We start from the raw sequence: 19,265 nt of genomic DNA, 5'->3' as shown, positions 1-19,265 counted from the left end.
AGACATCTGGATTTCTCTAGTTCAGATGGCAGGGAGATGAAGGAGCTACATGTGGGGCCAGCCAACTAGCTGACCGACCAATCTAGCTCTCCCTCCCACCATGATGAGCATAGAGCCCAAATCCCAGGGCCAATAACACAGCTATTCAGGATTCATTTACACCACACCCATTCACTGGGAGTCAACACTGCGGTAGGTACTAGGGATTCAAAGATAAATGACACGTGGGTCATGTCTGTTTACAGTCTAGCAGGCAACAGATAAGGGCCCAGATAATTCCAATTCAGTATGGTAAGTGTCACCTGGAGAAAAGAATGAGGTCACTTCCAGGAAGAAGAGACTTTCTGGAATAGAAGATATTTGGGTGAATCTAGATAGATGATGTGGCAGAGGCTGCCACAATTGGATATTGCCCCCCAATATCCATTCTCCCAACTAAAGACTGCATTTTTCAGCTTCCCTTACAGTGAAGTGTGGCTATGTGACTAAATTCTGGCCAGTGGGATGTAAGTAAAAATAATGTGTTACAACTTCTGGGTCATGCTTTAAAAGGATGACTGTGTGGTTCCCTTGTCACTTCTCTCCTCCCTCTGGCTGGGATGTAGGTGTGATGGTGAGAGCTGGAGCAGCTATCTTGGATCCAGAGGTGAGAGCCACACATTGAGTTTGGTCTAGTCAACCTACCATCCCTGAACCACCTGCCTCTGGACTGTACCATGAGGGAGAATTTTAATTCTCTCCTATCTAAACCAGTGTGTTGAAGGTCTCTTTGTTATAGTAGCTTAGCTTGCACCCTAATACAAATGAGTAGGAGTTAGCCAAAACAAGTAGGTTGGGAGTGGCATGTGCAAAGGCACTGAGGCATGAGAGGCATAGCACATTCAGGGAGCCAACAGCAGTTAACACAAGCAGACATATGTGAGTGAGTGAAGGGGAGGGAATGAGGCATAGGAGCCCATTTGTAAAAGGATCATGTATCAAGCTAAGGATGCTGGAGGAAGAAGAAGAGAAGGGGAGCAGAAAGAACAGGAAAGGGGAAAGGAAAAGAAAAAAATGAAGAGATGATGAGGAGGGCAAAGGAGGAGAGAGGGAAAGATAAATCCAGTCATCCTCTTCTGCATGTGGGAACTTATATTGGTTCTTAGTCAATCCCCACAAAAGTCCTAGCCCTTTGCAGTTCTGCAGCAATTAGCATCAAGTTTTATGTCTTGATGAGCTGAGTTAGCTTTGATCAGAAAATTTTAATGTACATATTTTTTTAAAGCCACAATAAGCTGAGCCCCATTGCCCCCCACCAAAAAAAATTTAGTTTCTGATGCTAAATGGTTGGGTCAAGAGCCTGCTCAGTTGGGTTCTTTTTTTAAAAAAATTGGAATATAGTTGATTTACAATGTTGTATTAGTTTCCACTGTACAGAAAAGTGAATCAGTTATACATATATAAATATCTCCTCTCCTTTTTAGATTCTTTTCCCATATAGGCCATTACAGAGTACTGAGTAGACTTCCCTGTGCTATACAGTAGGTTCTTATTAGTTATCTATTTTATATATAGTAGTGTGTCTATGTCAATCCCAATCTCCCAGTTTATCGCTCCCGCCAACTTTCCCCCTTAGTAACCATAAGTTTGTTTCCTACATCTGTGACTCAATTTCTGTTTTGTAAGTAGGTTCATTTGTACCATTTTTTAAAGATTCCACATATAAACGATATTATATGATATTTGTCTTTGTCTGACTTACTCCACTCAGTATGACAATCTCTAGGTCCATCCATGTCGCTGCAAATGGGATTATTTCATTCTTTTTTACAGCTGAGTAATATTCCATTGTATATATGTACCACATCTTCTTTATCCATTCCTCCGTCGATGGACATTTAGGTTGTTTCCATGTCTTGGCTATTATAAATACTGCCGCAATGAACATTGGGGTGCATATATCCTTTCAAATTATGGTTTTCTCCTGATATATGCCCAGGAGTGGGATTCCCGGATCATATGGTAGCCTTATTTTTAGTTTTTTAAGGAACCTCCATACTTTCTCCGTAGTGCCTGTACCAATTTACATTCCCACCAACAGTGTAGGAGGGTTCCCTTTTCTCCATGCCCTCTCCAGCATTTATTGTTTGTAGATTTTTTGATGATGGTCATTCTAACCTCTGTGAGGTGATACCTCATTATAGTTTTGATTTGCATTTCTCTAATAATTAGTGATGTTGAGCATCTTTTTATGTGCCTCTCAGCCATCTGTATGTTTTCTTTGGAGAAATGTCTATTTAGATCTTCTGCCCATTTTTTGATTGGATTGTTTATTTTTTGGATATTGAGCTGCATGAGATGTTTGTATATTTTGGAGATGAACCCCTTGTTGGTTGCTTCATTTGCAAATATTTTCTCCCATTCTGTGGGTTTTCTTCAACTGCATTCTTAATCAGGTTTTTTGATAAGAGTTAGTAGCAGTAGTGGAGGAAGTGCTAACAAAAAATAATGAAAACAAATGGCCCAGTGTAACTCTCCCCATAACCACCGCATTTTTCTGGGCCCTTCTGCCACAGACTTCCTGGAATTAGTTGTCTACAGTCGCTGCTCTGCCTCCACACCTCACACTCTCTCTTTAACCTGCTTCAATCAGACTTCCATCCCTTTGATTTTACTAAAGCGTCTCTTGTCAAGGTCACCAATGATTTCCACAAGGTCAAATCCAATGGTTTAGTCTTTATCCTTTGTTACTTAGCAGCATTTGGTGCAGTCACCCTCTCCCTTCTTCTTTAAAGACTTCTTCATTAGGCTTCCATGATCCCACCCTCCCCTGGTTTGGGGTCTTCCCTAAGGGTATCCTGGTAGTCAGTATGGGTGGGTCAGGACACATTATGGATAGTCATTATGGGTGGGTGGTTACAGCATTATTCATAGTACCCAAGAAGTGGAAGCAACCCTACTGTCCATTGATGTATGAATGAATAAACAAAATGTAGTCTACACATACAATGGAATATTATTCAGCATTTAAAAGGAAAGAAGTTCTGACACGTGCCACAACATGAAAGACCCTTGAAGACATTATACTAAGTGAAATAAGCCAGTCACAAAAAGACAAATATTGATGATTTCACTGATATGAAGTATCTAAATGTAGTCTAATTCATAGAAAACAGAAGGCAGAATGGTGGTTACCAGGGGTTGAGGGGAGTGGTAAAAAGGGAGTTAGTGTTTAATGGGTATAGAGTTCTAGATTTGCAAGATGAAAAAGTTCTGGCGTTCTGTTTCACAACAATATGAATATACTTAACACCATTCAACTATACACTTAAAAATGGTTAAGATGGTAAATTTCATGTTATGTATTTTTACCTCAATAAAGTTAATATCTGTAAATCAAAGCATATTCATTGAATTCCATTCTAAATTTTATCAATGTTTCCTACCTGAAGACATACTTGACCTGTGATCTGAAATAAAATCTCAGGGAATATGCATATGGCAGCATCCTGTGCTTCTGAGGAGCTTAACTCTCTGCCCAAACAGCCCACATCCCCTTTGTAGCTCCCTGCTCCACAACGGAATTAAGACTTGAGTGTCCCTGGATGGGAGTAGAGAATCAGGAGAACAAGGGTGGAGGGGGAGAAAGATGAAGGCATAGAGAGATGGGGAGGGAAGTAGGGAAGCAGGAAAAAAGAGGTCTGGACTACGACGTGGGCCATCTCATACTTCTATGAACTAGGTTCAAAGGACAACAGAGGTTGGTGAGAATATGGGCTTTGGAGTCAGACCTGTTTCAAATCCTGCCACCCCCAGCTTTTTAGCTGTGTGATTTTTAACAAGTCTTTTCCTTGTTTTTTGCTTGTTTATTTCTTAGCACCTAAAAGCCTTGGTTTCCTCATTTGTAAAAGGAGCTAGTGATGATACGTTAACTCAAGGGGTTTTGTGAGGATCCTATGTAAGTAAAACCTGTAAATCAGTGCCCGACACAGAAATGGCCCTCAGTCAAGGTTGATTGCTCCAGCTTCATGTCAAAAAGTAGGAGGTAGAAGAAGGGGAGGAGAGGGATGGGAGAAGGGAGCCCACCTCCTAAAAGAAGAGAAAAAACTAGGAATTCAAAGCCAGGTCCTAGTCCAGAACTTTCCACTAGCTTAATGGTGGTCCCAGGCAAGTTCTTCTCATCCTGTTTCCTCCTCTGAAAAACAAGGTCTGAGGTCCCTTCCATCTGGAAAGGTTGATAAATCTGAGTCCTCTCTGCTCCAGACGAGTTTCCTACTCTCATCGCTCACTGTCTATACCTCTTACCTATGCAGGGCTGCGGAGGCCCTCTGGAGGATGCAAGAGGAAAAGACGTAAACGTGGCCAGGAGCTGCTCACAATTTGACTCAGCATACAAAATGAGGACATGACCTTGTAGAACAGACTATTACAAAGTAGGGAGAAAACATAGGGTAAGAGAGTAGCCTAAATGTGGAAGGGCTTCTTATCTGATGCTCTTGGGGAGCACAACTGAGTTATCTTCTACTTTCTGTTTGGCCCCATGTCAAGTGTCTATTACAATATATAAACATTATTATCATGTATGACTATTATTATAGCATATGAACATTATCATAATATGATGTAGATATTGTTACGATATAAGAATGCTCATGTAATGTATAAACATTGCCATCTTTCCTGAGATTTACCCTGAAATAAGGATGTTCTCATATTTCCCTCTGGACCTCTTTCAAGACCTGTTGAATAGGCATCTTCAAAAGGCCTTTCTCAGGGGCTTAGGAAAAGACAGAGAAGCTGTTAATTAATTATTTTCTCCTTCATATGCCAGCTTCACCACTAACTGGGTTTATGTCAGTTTTCCCTTTTTTTTAAATGGGGGTATCATGCCTAACTACTTTCAGGGACTCAATGAGATAGGAGTTTCCTTTGGAGGAAATGCCACCTTACACATATTTTAAACTATTACCATTATAGAAGACATATTTTTCTCTAGAAATATGTGCAAAGCAATTATCTAATTCTATTACATTTAAGACTTGGTCTGATAGTCTCACACTATCAGTTTTGCAAGCAACCTCTCACCCAGCCACTCAGTGTCTGCTTCTAGGGCCAAAGGAGGAAGGGTGTGAGCAGGATAGAAGACAATTTTGGCGGGTCATTATATTCCTAGTGTGCATTTGCAAGGGTATTTTGGAATAAGATGTAGCTGGCAGGATTGGACATCTTGGCTGAGTATAAAGAGATAATTCCTCTAATGCCTGGTCACTAGACATTGATTCATCTGTCATTCATTAGATCGGCATTTACCAAACAATTTCCACATTCTTGGCATTATGCTAGGTATTGTGGATACAAAGTGAATAAATCATGTTCCAGACAAATTTCACAGAACCAGTATCACACAAATCATATTCCCTGATGACAATGCAATTAAGTAGAAATCAACAACAACAAAAAAGATAAACCCCCATAAATATGTAAAATTTAAAAACTCATCACTAAATAAATCATGGACCACAAGAAGTGGTCACAATAAATCAGAAAATCCTTAGAACTTAATAGCAATGAAAACACTACATATCTAAATTTGCAAAACACAAAGAAAAATATATAGTCTTAAATATTAGGAAAGAAGAAAGGTTTAAAATTAATGAGCTAAGCACCCAGCATAAGAAATTAGAAAAGGAACAAAGAAATTTAAAAAAATTAAAAAGAAGATAATAAAGATACGAGCAGAAATTAATGAAATAAAAAGCAAAAAGTAAAAAAAAAGAAATAAAGATCAACAAAGCCAAAAACTGGTTCTCCGAAAATAATAAAATAGATATAACTTTAGCATATTTTTAAAGAGTACAAAAATATTAGGAATGAGAACAGCAATAGAACTACAGATTCAGTAGAGATTTAAAAGATAATGCAAAGAATGCTATGAAAAAGCTCATGCAAATTAATTTGAAAACTTAAATGGACAAATTCCAAGAAAAATATAACTTTGCAAAACTGACTTAAGAAGGGGTAAAACGTCCTAACAGTCCATAACTGTCAAAGAAATTATATCAGTAGCTAAAAATCTTCTCTCTCTCTGTCACACACACACACACACACACACAAAATCAGACCTCAATGATCTTACAGAAAGATTACAATAAACTTTCCATGAATAGATCATTCTAGCCTTCCAGAGAATAGAAAAGGAAGAATATCTCACTGTATCAAGCTAATATGTTGATACCAAACCCAGCAAGAGTAATTTTAAAAAAGAAAAGTGACATGTCATTTTAATATATAGACAGTGATGAAAAAAATTCTAAACAAAATATGAGCCAAACAAATCTAGCAGTTTACTTTAAACAAATTACACTATATCATGACTAAGTCAGTTATACTAGGAATGAATGAAAGGTGGTTTAATAAGAAAATCCATCATTGTGATTCCCCACAAAAGCAGATTTTTAAAGCCTATAATTATCTCATAGCTGTAGAAAAGCATTTGATAAAATTCAATACCCATTAATTATTTAAAAAAAAAAGAAAACTCAGCAAAACTCATTCTTAGTGAGGAAACATTAGACACAGTCTTTTTTCCACCAGAAAAGAGACAAGGATTCCACTGTCAACACCTATATTCAACATATTTGTAAAGGTACCAGCCAGTGCTGTAAGACATGAAAAATAAATAAAAGGTATAAAAATTAGAGAAGAAAAGAAACAAAATTCTCATTATTCACAGACAGTGTGTTTGTCAGAATCACCCAAAAGACTCTACAAAGTATTGGAAAGAATATGAGAATTTCACAAGCCATCTAGATATAAGCTCAATATATTAAAATAAGTTGTGTTTCTGTATACTAGCAACAAAAGAAACACTGAATTTTTAAAGATATCATAAAAATAGCAAATATATATATATATATATATATACATATATACACACTTCCTAGGAATGAATCTAGACAAAGATGTGCAAAAAGGGAAGAGATTTAATGTCCATGGATAAAAAGATTCAATAAAATGAAGATGTTGGTTCTCTTCAAATTTATCTAAAAACTCACTGAACTGCAACCAAAATTTCAACAAGTTTTTTCTTTAAAAAATAAAAAAGTTACAGGTCTCACTGTCACCACTGCAATAATATTACAGTGATGGAAGCAAAACCTGTGTTCTCAATGTAGCCACATTAACAATTTATGGGACTCACGAACAACAGTGCCCATTTTCAACACAATGAGGCTTCAACAATTTTTTTTAAGGCACTGGCCCAGAATAGCCAAGACACTCCTGAAAAAGAAAGTAAAAGGAGTCTGTCTTATTATATAATAAGACTTATTAATGAGCTATAATAATAAACACTGAGGAATATTGGTGTAAAAACTAACAATGGAAGAGAGTAGCAAGAACACAGATACAACACAGGTGTAGACACTTGATAAGTAAATGAGGGGACATTACAGAGCAATGGGGAGGGGAGGAGCTACTCAATAAAGGGTGTTAGGGTAGGTGATTGTCCATATGGAGAAAAGTGAAACTGGATCTACACTTTTCACCATATATACAAATAAATTCCAAATAGATTCAAGAGCTATATGTGAAAAGCAAGGTCTTAAACCTTTTAAAAGGCAATATAAGAAAACATATTTATGATCTTAGGGTAGCAAAGGATTTTTCAAGCAAGCCTCCACAAAAACATTCAACTACATTAAAATTGGGAATGTCTGTAGCTCAAAAAACACCATGAAGGTACTGAAAAGATAAGCCATACATTGGGAGAAGATCTTTGCAACCCATACACCTGAAAAAGGATTAGTATCTAGATATATAAAGAAATTCCTACAAATCCCAAGTACAAAAAGGAAAGAAAATTCAGTAGGAAAACAGGCAAAAGATATGATCAGACAATTTCACAAAAGAGGAAACACACATGGCCAATAAATATATTAAAATATGATTATCCTCATTAGTAACCTGGGAAATGCAATTAAGAACACGAAAACTACCATTTTACAACTACTGGATTGGCAAAAAATTAAGAAGTCTATCAGTACCAAGTGTTGGTGAGACTGAAGATCAACAGGAAATCTTAATCACTGCTTAAGTGTGTAAACCAGTATAACTATTTTGGGAAACAACAAAGCATTGTTTTGTAAAGTTGAAATTTCCATACCTTACAGCACAGGTGTATGGCACTCAGAAGAATATTCATAGTATCATCCTTTGTAATAACAAAAACTAAAAACAACCCAAATGTTTTTTAATGAAAGAATTAATTAATAAACTGTGATACAGTAGAGTCTCAGTGTGGAAAAGTATACAAAAGCAAAAAATGAACTGCAGCTACACGCAACAACATGGATGGGAATCTTAGAAATATAACATTGAATGAAATAAGCAAGTCTCAGAAGACCTTGAAAGGAGATCCAAGGTGTGATGGTGGAGAAGCCCACAGGTTCTTAGGTTGGGTGCTGGGTTCTCCCATATGCATAGTTAATAAACATCTGGCTTACATATGTTACATATAATTTTGTGTGTATATCAAATATTGCATAAGTCCTTTCCCAGTTTAGTTCACGGTTTACTGAGACAGCATGACAACAAGTACACTGCATTCTGATAAATATAATGGAGCAAGTTATTTTAATGCTGTGGAAACAATTCTGCAGATTTTATAGGAACTAAAGGCTCTACTGCATCACTAATAGTGCTGTGAGGTAGAGAGGTCAGGAATTATTATCCCCATTTTACAGAAGAGAAAACTGAGATTCAGAGAGTTGAAGACACATATCCAAGGTCACACAGCTAGTGAAAGGCAGAACTGGAATCATGTCCAGATATCCTGGCCCTGAGGTCTTCTTATGGATGCTTCTCCATTAAACACTTGGAGGGAATATTCTAGTCTATTTCTGACATCTCAGTACTATGCCCTAAGCATAACTCTGGTCCTTTTCCAGAAAAGCATTATTCAATTTCTTCAGATTTTCCTTCTTGGTTATGGGGCAGTGGTGCATCCCTGGGCCATCATTCTAGTTCAAAAGCTCTTAGAAGCTATACGCACTTTGTAAGTGACCAGTGGGGCTTTTCTTTAAGGGCAGAAGTTAATTACTGTAATGAAGCATGTCTTAGGGAACATATGGCTACATATAGCTATGCATCTTACTTATTTTAACATCATGTGCTTTATATATATTCTTTTAATCCTCATGGAAAAACTTATGAGATAGGTATTATCCTCATTTTATAGATAAGAAAACCAAGGCCATTGCCAGGATTTACTATGATAAGGGGCCAGGAGATAAAAGAATGACCAACAGCTCTGCACATGTGAGTGCTGGCAGTTACCATACATGACCAATTAACGTATCACCGCCATTAAAATAAAAATGGAATCAGAGACACATAGGTGCTTTGATGTGCGATGGTGAAGACGATGGTGATGGTTATACACAGTACTAATCTACCATGCTTTGTTTTTTTATTGTTTGTTTTTCCTAAGGGCAGGATAAGAAAGACAATAGCACAATTGATTCAAGCAAGGTACTAGGCATTTCTTCTTGGCTCAAAAAATTATAACAGCCTGATATTTCTATAAAGAGACTTCATGGTATTATCTCCCTGACAATTTTTAATGAACAAGAGAGTTAGTTGTCCCTGAGGGACAGTGTGGATAGCTGCCTACATGAGGACAGATGGGTAGCATAAATAACAGTCCCGGGCCCCTGCCTTCTTTACTGGCGGCCATCCCCCAGTGTCACAGAAGAGTGCATGTATGAAGGACACTGAATCAGCTGGGGAGCGCATTCTCCATTATCTGTTACTGTTGGCTCAGAACAAACTAGAGTCCTTCCATTTCCTCTGTTCCCACGTGGAAGCTGGGATCCCAGGTACAGCTCTTGCCCACTCAACATCCAAACTCCCTTCAGGAGGTAACAGCATTCCGATTTTCCTTTGAGAAACCATCTTTCCTCACCTTGAGTGTGGAAAGTGTGTTCCAGATAGCTTTCCATCCACTACTGGCTCCGGCATTGGACCTGTGATGCAGGTTTGGTAAATCAAAACCCCACATATTTCTGGTCACAGTGATGAGTTTAGGAATTGGCATGTGACCCAAACTAGATAACAGAGTCTGACGTCATCCTTTTAAAAGAGCTCTAAAGATTGAGGCAATCTCTCTGTGTTGCTAACCTCCTAAGAGAAAAGCCTGCAGCTGCCAGGGGCTACCTCTTGAGAGAGCCTGCCCTGAGAATGAAGAAGCCTTTGTATTGGAGATAAGAGATGGAGAGAGAAAAAAACCAAGTCCAAATGATATGATCCAGTCATCCAGGGCTCATTCTACTCGTGGACTTCTCAGTTATGAAAAAACAAATTATAGGGTCATGCAGTTGTGTTTGTGTGTGTGTTACTGTTGTTTTATTTATTTTTTTGCTTAAGCCACTCGGAGCTGGGTTTCCATTACTTGCAACCACAAGAGTCCAGATGATTAATACATTGAATGTAATCAAATTTCCCTACAACTTTACTGAACCACAGAGTCCTAATATTGGCATTAATTTTGTCCAAAGCCAGAGCACCAAGAGTAATAAGTGAATGTGTTTCATTTTAAAAGGTAAATATTGGGGGCTTCCCTGGTGGTGCAGTGGTTAGGAATCTGCCTGCCAATGCGGGGGACATGGGTTCGAGCCCCGGTCTGGGGAGATCCCACATGCCATGGGGCAGCTGGGCATGTGCGCCACAACTACTGAAGCCTGCATGCCTGGAGCCTGTGCTCTGCAACAGGAGAAGCCACCGCAATGAGAGGCCCACGCACAGCAACAAAGAGTAGCCCTGCTATCCACAACTAGAGAAAACCCGCAAGCAGCAACGAAGACCCAACGCAGTCAAAAATAAATAAAATAAAGTTATTAAAAAATAAAATAAAAAAAAATAAAAGGTAAATATTGAGAAACCTGCTCTGTGATCCTAGAAATCTCTGCAGAATACATCAGTCTAAAGCAGTCCTCCCCAACCTTTTCCATTTGGAGGCACACACAGAAAATTCTAGAAGTGTGTAAGGCACAATGGAGAAAGCAAAGGCAACTGGCCCAAGGACTCAAGCATCCCAAGCCCTTGCCAACCATCCCAAGAGCCGAAGGGACCGATCCCCAGGCACACCTACCTCCCAGGGACCAGGTGGGAAGCTTTACTAGAAGAAAGTAAAGGTAGGAAGTGAGGGAAAGTCAAGGTAGGGATTTCAGAGCAAATCCTCAAATGAGTCTTCTCTTAACAAGATGGGTGACCTGCCTTATCTAACAGTACATTCTTCATCCTCCATACACCATTCTGAAACAAAGTGATTTTCAATTATTAGCATTGTTTTTCAAAATCAGCCTGCCAAAACCCAGCTGTTTCCGCACAGTCAGGCTTTCTGGGCTGTGTGGCTCTGGATTCATGGGAAGGACCCTCGCTCTGATGAAACTGCCTCTGCTCTCTACAGCAGACCCAGACGTTCAGCCAAGAAACAAGGGGACAGAAGGTCACTGGACTGGGGGTGGAAGGAGGAGTATCCATAGAGCCGGGCCAAAAGAACGCCATTATTCAAGAAATTGATTGAAGAGTTTCTTCAAGACTGGCCAGAGGAGTCATCCTCTTTGAACTCTGGGAGTTTAAGAACGCTGATCTCCCAGTTGGCAGACCCTTCCGCTGACCCTTTAGGTCAAACAAGGTTAGAAGGGTGGAAGGAGCTTCTTTCCTTTATAAATCCAGGGGCTTGACTTCGTCCGCGAGTGCAAAGACTCTAAGGAAAGGCACGTTGCTGTTGCTGTTTTATTAATAGCTGCATCTTCCTGTTTATCCAGCACTTATTACCCAACTTTCTTGGACAGCCGGTCCATCAACAAGCCAACAAATATTATCAAACCTGCTCTATATGCAAGACAGGAGGCAGGGGATATGAGAGAGACACAAAGATGTCTGAGACATGTGGCTTCAATAAGTCAGGAGCATAGACACATTTCTAATTAAGTCTAAGGTAGATGATGATAAATGCCCCAATAGAGGTGCCAGCTAAGCGTTTGGAGAACGCAAGGGGAGGTGGGGAGGGAGTCCAATGGGCTTGGACAGGGTGGTAAAGATCTAAGAAGTCTTCCTTGGGGAAATCACCTAAGGCCTGGGTCGTTAAGGATAAGAGCAAAAAATGGCATTCCCAGTGGCTTCTGATGTCACATGGGTCCCCCTCCCGGAGGAAAAGGGACTGTGTCCTGTGTTTTGGGATGAATTGTGTCCCCCCAAAATTTATATGTTGAAGTCAAACTGTGTCCCTTAAAATTCATATGTAGAAGTTTTAACCTCCAGTACCTCAGAATGTGACTGTCTTTGAAGATAGGGTCTTTAAAAGTGATTCAGTTACACTGAAGTCATTAGGGTGGATCTGAATCCAACGTGACTGTCATCCTCATAAGACGTGGGAGTTTGGACACAGAGATACACATAGAAGGAAGACGATGTGAAGATGACTTTTTCTAAGCCAAGGAGAGAAGCCTAGAACAGACCCCTCCCTTGAGGCCCTCAGCAGGATCCAACTTTGCCTACACCTTGACCTTGGACTTCCAGCCTTCGGAACTGTGAGAAAATAGATGTCTGTTGCTCTAGCCCCCTAGTCTGTGGTACTTGCTATGGCAACCCGAGTACACTCGGACTTTCCGTGTGCTTCGCCCTGGCCCTGAACACCTCTCACCCTGGAGACTGTCCCCAGCCTCCCAGAGGGTCATGACCGGCTCGCCCTCCTCCCTCCCCCACCCGGTCTCAGGGTTCTTAGCGTGGCTGTGGCTCGCTGGGCTCAACTCTGGAACCGCACACATTCTTCCTCAGGGTCAGTAGGCTGCCCTGGAATGCGATCCTGGTAAGCCTGTGCTCCTCAGGACAGCTAAAAGCCCAGTCCACTATCTCCTACTGTCTTAATCACTTTCTATTTTATTAACCCTTCTGTGATCCGTCCACTTCTGAAGTACCAGGCTCTCCTGCCTCCTTTTAGTTTTTTTTTTTTATCTTCAGAGGGAGATCATGCGAACAGCCAAATTTATTCCATTTACAACTCTTTATGGAGCTTGAACGTGGAAAGAACAGAGCTGTATGACCAACAAAGCAGATTTGGCTCGGCCTGCCCATGCAGCTGGGTTGGGGCAGAATTCTTGTGAAACCAAACTCTAGTGAAAGGAACTAAGGCTGATGCAATGAGCCTACTTTAGAAAGACAGTTCAATTTAATGCCCTGACTCACCTTATCCCGACAAACACTAGCCTGACCAAACTGCTTGGAATATAAAAGTTAACACGGGCACCAGAATCAGAGCTCCCGCAATTGTCTACCTGAGATCCTGTGTTGTTCATTTGTTAAACCCGCAATGAGTGAGTGCACCTAACTAATCCTACAGATCATGCTCCTCTGTGAGGCCCACGGAGAAGAAGGGACTTGTTCAAGGTCGCTCAGCTTCCAAATCCAGTCTCTTTCCACAGCACAACACAGTTTCCTGGGATTAGGAGTCCTGCGACTTTGGGCTTTATCTCAGCTCTGCAAATGACAGGCAAGGTGACTTTGGACAAATTACTTCCCATCCCTGGTCTCCAGATTCCCAACTCAACTATGACCATCCCATCGCTGGGTAGACTTCCCTGACTCTCTTGGGCAGAGGCAGTTGTCCCCACAATACTTAATCCAGGGCAGCCATGTGGTGGCCTCCAAAAGAGTTGGCAACCCCCCATCCCATGGACACACACACACACACACACACACACACACACACACACACTCCATTTCCCTTGGGTCCTCAAAGGAGCCCCGCCCCCAACTAAAGGGCAAAGTGTGGGCCAGCTTGGCCCTAGCCCACCCTCAGCACTCCCCCAGCCACAGTGCTACGTTGGGAAGATCCATAAACACCTCAGACCTCATCTTCAACTCCCCTTAGACAGGGAAGATCAAATTTTACATTTAAAACCCAGTTCCAAATGAAAAATAGATAGCTAGTGGGAAGCAGCCGCATAGCACAGGGAGATCAGCTCGGTGCTTTGTGACCACCTAGAGGGGTGGGATAGGGAGGGTGGGAGGGAGGGAGACGCAAGAGGGAAGAGGTATGGGAACATGTGTATATGTATAACTGATTCACTTTGTTGTAAAGCAGAAACTAACACACCATTGTAAAGCAATTATACTCCAATAAAAATGTCAAAAATAAAATAAAATGCACTAGTGAAAAAAAAAACAAAAAAACCCCAATTCCAGGCTGGCAAAATTTCAACTTTGTTCTTTTGAAACCTCAGGGTAGGAGAGGCGTCAGACACTTGAAGGTTCTGAAAGTACCACTTTGGGAGTTAGGAGAAGTGTTCTACGCAAGCCAGTCATAAAATTCGAATTCATTTACCCAGAAAGTTCGCAAGAGGTTTACGGCTGTGGCATCTGGGCTGGGTTGCAGTTTGAACAAAGTGCTGACAAGCCCAAGATCCAGGCTTCTTCCCTTAGTGCCAATCTGCTCATCACAAAGGGAAAAGCCTGAGTCATAGCCCCTCCCACCCCAGTCACAGCTGGCTCGCCGGTAATCTGTCCCAAGGGGGAAGAGTGAGGACGTGTGGGCTCTTCCCCACCTGCTGACAGGTGAGGTGAGTATCAAGGTTTAAGTACAGCACAGAGACATGGCAGACTCAGGGAGCCACACTTGGCCGGATGCCCTATGGCTCGGTTGGATTTTGGACAACCCTCCTTGAACCCAGACAGCGCAATTCATTGGAATTTTATAAAAATCGTCCATGAAGGGGTTTCCCTGGTGGCGCAGTGGTTGAGAGTCCACCTGCCGGTGCCGGGGACACGGGTTCGTGCCCCGGTCTGGGAGGATCCCACATGCTGCAGAGTGGCTGGGCCCGTGAGCCATGGCCGCTGGGCCTGCGCGTCCGGAGCCTGTGCTCCGCGACGGGAGAGGCCACAGCAGTGAGAGGCCCGCGTACCACAAAAAAAAAAAAAAAAAAAAAATTCATCCATGAAATCTATACATAAATTTAATAATGACCCTTAGAACAACAAACTAGTGAACATAACAAAAAAAGAAACAGACGCACAGATATAAAGAGCAAACTAGTGGTTACCAGTGGGGAGAGGGAAGGGCAAATGCAAGATAGGGATGGGGGTCAAGAGGTACAAACTATTATGTATAAAATAAACTATAAAAGTATATTGTACAACACAGGGAATATAGCCAATATTTTATAATAATTATAAATGGAGTATAACCTTTAAAGTTGTAAATCACTGTGTTGTACGCCTGTAACATATAATTTTGTACATCAACTATACTTCAATTAAAAAAAATAATAATGACCCTTAGAAAAAACTTGAGTGTGAAAAAAGTTAAAGAAAAAGGTAATGGGGAGAAGAGATCAGACCAAATAACTCCCTGTGTTCCTGTCAATGTTTGACCTTCCTTCTTAGGTGTGGGATGATTATAAAGCAAGGAGTCCGATTGTGTTTTCAGTCAATACTCATTTGACAAATACAAATGATGGACCAGGCACTAGGGATAGAGCAGAAACAAGATAAGAGATGGAATAGACAACAAACAAATAAGTACAGCCAAGATATGGAAACAACCCACATGTCCATCTGTGGATGAATGGATAAAGAACATGTGGTATATACATAATATAGAATATTATTCAGCCATACAAAAGGGAAATCTTGGGCTTCCCCGGTGGCGCAGTGGTTAAGAATCTGCCTGCCAGTGCAGGGGACACGGGTTCGAGCCCTGGTTCAGGGAGATCCCACATTCCACGGAGCAACTAAGTCCGTGCACCACATCTACTGAGCCTGCGCTCTAGACCCACAAGCCACAACTACTGAGCCCACGTGCCACAATTACTGAAGCCTCCACGCCTAGAGCCCATGCTCTGCAATAAAAGAAGCCACCGCAATGAGAAACCTGCGCACTGCCATGAAGAGTAGCCCCCGCTCGCCGCAACTAAAGGAAAGCCCGTGCCCAGCAACGAGGACCCAACGCAGCCAAAAATAAATAAATAAAACAAATAAATTAAAAGAAAAAAGGGGGGGTAATCTTTCTATTTGCTACAACATGGGTGGACCTTGAGGGCATTATGCTAAATGAAATAAGTCAGAGAAAGATCAGTTCCTCAGACCTCACTTATATGTGGAATCTTAAGGGAAAAAAAGCTCATAGATACAGAGAACAGATAGGTGGTTGCCAGAGGTAGGGGTGGACAAAATGGGTGAAGTGACTCAAAAGGAACAAATACCCAGTTATAAAATATGTAAGTCATAGGGATGTAATATACCTCATGGTGACTATAGTTAATAATACTGTATTTCGGGCTTCCCTGGTGGCGCAGTGGTTGAGAGTCCGCCTGCCGATGCAGGGGACACGGGTTCATGCCCCGGTCCGGGAGGATCCCACGTGCCGCGGAGCGGCTGGGCCCATGAGCCATGGCCGCTGAGCCTGCGCGTCCGGAGTCTGTGCTCCGCAACGGGAGAGGCCACAATGGTGAGAGGCCCGCGTACCGCAAAAAAAAAAAAAAAAAAAAAATACTGTATTTCATGTTTTAAGGTTGTTGAGAGTAGATCTTAAAAGTTCTCATCCCAAGAAAAAAAATTTTTTTAACTATGTATGGTGATGGATGTTAACTAGACTTATTGTGGGGATACGATATATACATTGAATCATTATACTGTACACCTGAAACTAATATAATGTTACATGTCAATTATGCCTCAATAAAACTAATTAATTAAAAGATAGTCATCAATCAGTGGTTCTCAAAGTAAGGTCCCGGACCAGAAGGATTAGCATCACTTGAAAGCCCAGGCCTCACGCCAGACCTACTGAATCAGAAATTCTGAGGGTGGGAGCCAGCAATCTGTGTTTGAAGCTCTCCAGATGATTTTACACACTCTCAAGTTCTGAACAAGTAATAATGATACGAGCTGTGATGGAGAATGATTGCAGGGTGACTTTGGACAGGTTGGTCAGGGACGGGCTCTTTAAGAAGGTATCATCTACTGAGCTGAAGCCTGAAAGAGGAGAATGAACCAGAGAGAGTTCCAAACAGAGGGACTTGAAAGTGCAAAGGCCCTGGGGTAGGGATGCTCTGTTTGAGAAGACAAAGGAGGCCAGTGTAGCCTGTGATCAGTAAGGAGCATCTGGCCCATCTTACGGGAGGAGGAGGGTCTGAAGGTCAGCAAGTCTACACTCTGGTCGGCCTCTCCCACGGACGAACTGTGGGATATTGGGACAGTCACAGAGCCCTTCCAAGTACTCTATAAAATGGGGAAAACGATCCTGAGCCTGCCTACTGGGCTGTTTGAGAATTCAGTGGATGCAAAAGCATTTGGAAAAGCGAGAGGCAGTGTTCAAGTGGGAATTATTATAATTAAGGGAGTCCCTTAATGATGTAACTATAGGATCCAGCTTCCCACAGTGAGTAGCCATCAGACCACAGGCCAGCGCCACCTGGTCCTGGGCCAGCTCCTGCTCTCTAGAGCTAAATGAGATTGAGAGGATCCTTTAAAAAGGGTCTGTTTAGAAGGTCTGAGGTGGGGGATTTCCCAGAAAGGTCTGATTGTGGAACTCTTACATTCTTAGCCCGTTGGTCAATCTAAGAAGATTCTTGGCTTCGCAAGGAATTTGTGTTTTGCTCCAGCTGCTTGCAAACTCTCCCCAGGTGTTATAAAGGCAATGCCAGATTTCTTACAGGACGAGGCCATGTGCTATCATCACAGTCGGAGCTAATTTCATCGCCATCCACTGATGCCCCTTTCCTGGAGGGGCTCAAAAAAGGGCTCAAGAAAAAAAAAAAAAAGGGCTCATCTCTGCCTCAAGCTTTAAAGAAGGCTCCAACCAGGACTCTTAGAGAGTATGGAGGCGATATCATTGGAGGTGGTCCAATCATTAGTTTAGACTTACTGCAAAATCACTGCCTCCAGTGAAAAGATACTATCTCTAGAATCTACCTGCCTCCAGAAGGTACCCTCACCTAGTTGTCACAAGCATGTCCACATCCTGACTCGTTGCAGTGATGAGATTAAATCAAGACGCCAGTCGTGATTTAATTCCTGGGCTCCTAAACCAGGAATCTTCTTCAAAAGGACGTCAAGACACCACTTAAAAACCAGTGTGTACAGAACAGAGCCCAAGAGATTGGCATGGCATTCAAGGCCATGCCAAGTTCCAGCCAAGTTCCTTAGCCTCATCTCTCACTGTGTGGCTGCCCTGACCCCACCCCACGTCCATGCTGCAGCCATGCACTGGCTGTCGTAAATGGGCAGGTGACCAATGGGTTCATGACCGAGGCTGGTCCTCATCAGTTAGTCCTCAATGTGCCGTGAAGCTTCTGGCCTCCCTGTCTTTGCCCGGGCTGTTCCCTCAACCCAGAAAGCCCTTCCCCACCTCCCACATGAAAATTCTACTCAAGCCTCCAAACATCGACGTAGAGGCCATCATACCCATTGCCAGAGCAGAATCCCTATCCCTTGCGGGCCCCCCTCCAGCACCCAGCCATACTGCTCTCACCACCCCTCACACTCCGGCTCATGTAAAGAGACTGATGAGTTATGTGCACCCACCCTTCCTCAGCTCCCACTCACATCTGCTCAGCTGTGAGATCCTGAAGGCAGGGACCAACTCTTATTCATCTTTAGGTCCCCTCCCAGCACTTGGCAGGGTCTGACACAGAGACGTGCTCAGTGAATATGTGTATAATCAAATGGCTGCACAGATGTGTAACACCTGTCCTTATGGAAGGATGCTGTGATCACCCCAGCCAGGGCCAACAGAGAGCCTCGTACCTGCTTTGGCTGCTGTCCCATTACCTTGGGCTATAACTATGCGTGTGTTGGGTACCCTACGTCCTACCAACCTACCTCAACTCCTGGCAGGACAGTGTGAATTCCCAAAGGTAGTGACGATGCCTGATTTATCTTTGTGTGCACAGCACAGACCCCAGCATGGAAATGATAAATGAATGAAGTCCATTAATGATAATAAATTAATCTATGTGGACAACTATACCTGAGATATAATCAGTTTCTCTCACTCGTTTGAACACTACACATACAATTCACCGCATGTTGCTTTTCTGCTTGTTCAACAAATATTTATCAGGTGCTAAAAATACAACGGTGAACAAGACAGAAAGTTCCTGCTGGACAGAGAGAGATTAAATAAATAATCACAAATGTCTATTTATCACAGTTACAGAGCATGCAGCAGAGGACACAGTACAGGATGCTGTGGCCACTGCTAGGCTGGCTCTGAGTTCACCGCC

The 19,265-nt window shown here is 42.0% G+C and overlaps 1 protein-coding gene and 1 non-coding gene across 3 annotated transcripts in view; both read right to left on the bottom strand.

Annotated features, from left to right (window-relative positions):
* Positions 1 to 19,265, bottom strand: part of FBLN5 (fibulin 5) — an 85,503-nt gene that overhangs the window by 44,329 nt on the left and 21,909 nt on the right. The gene's annotated exons all lie outside the window — the stretch shown is intronic.
* LOC131754177 (small nucleolar RNA SNORA1) lies at positions 7,080 to 7,214 on the bottom strand. Its single transcript, XR_009335210.1, has one exon. It is a non-coding gene; the product is annotated as a small nucleolar RNA SNORA1 (small nucleolar RNA).

Source organism: Kogia breviceps, chromosome 3, assembly GCF_026419965.1.
Source record: "Kogia breviceps isolate mKogBre1 chromosome 3, mKogBre1 haplotype 1, whole genome shotgun sequence".
Taxonomy (NCBI): domain Eukaryota; kingdom Metazoa; phylum Chordata; class Mammalia; order Artiodactyla; family Physeteridae; genus Kogia; species Kogia breviceps.
Note: the sequence above shows the minus strand (reverse complement) of the source record. Positions and strands in the feature narration are given on the sequence as shown.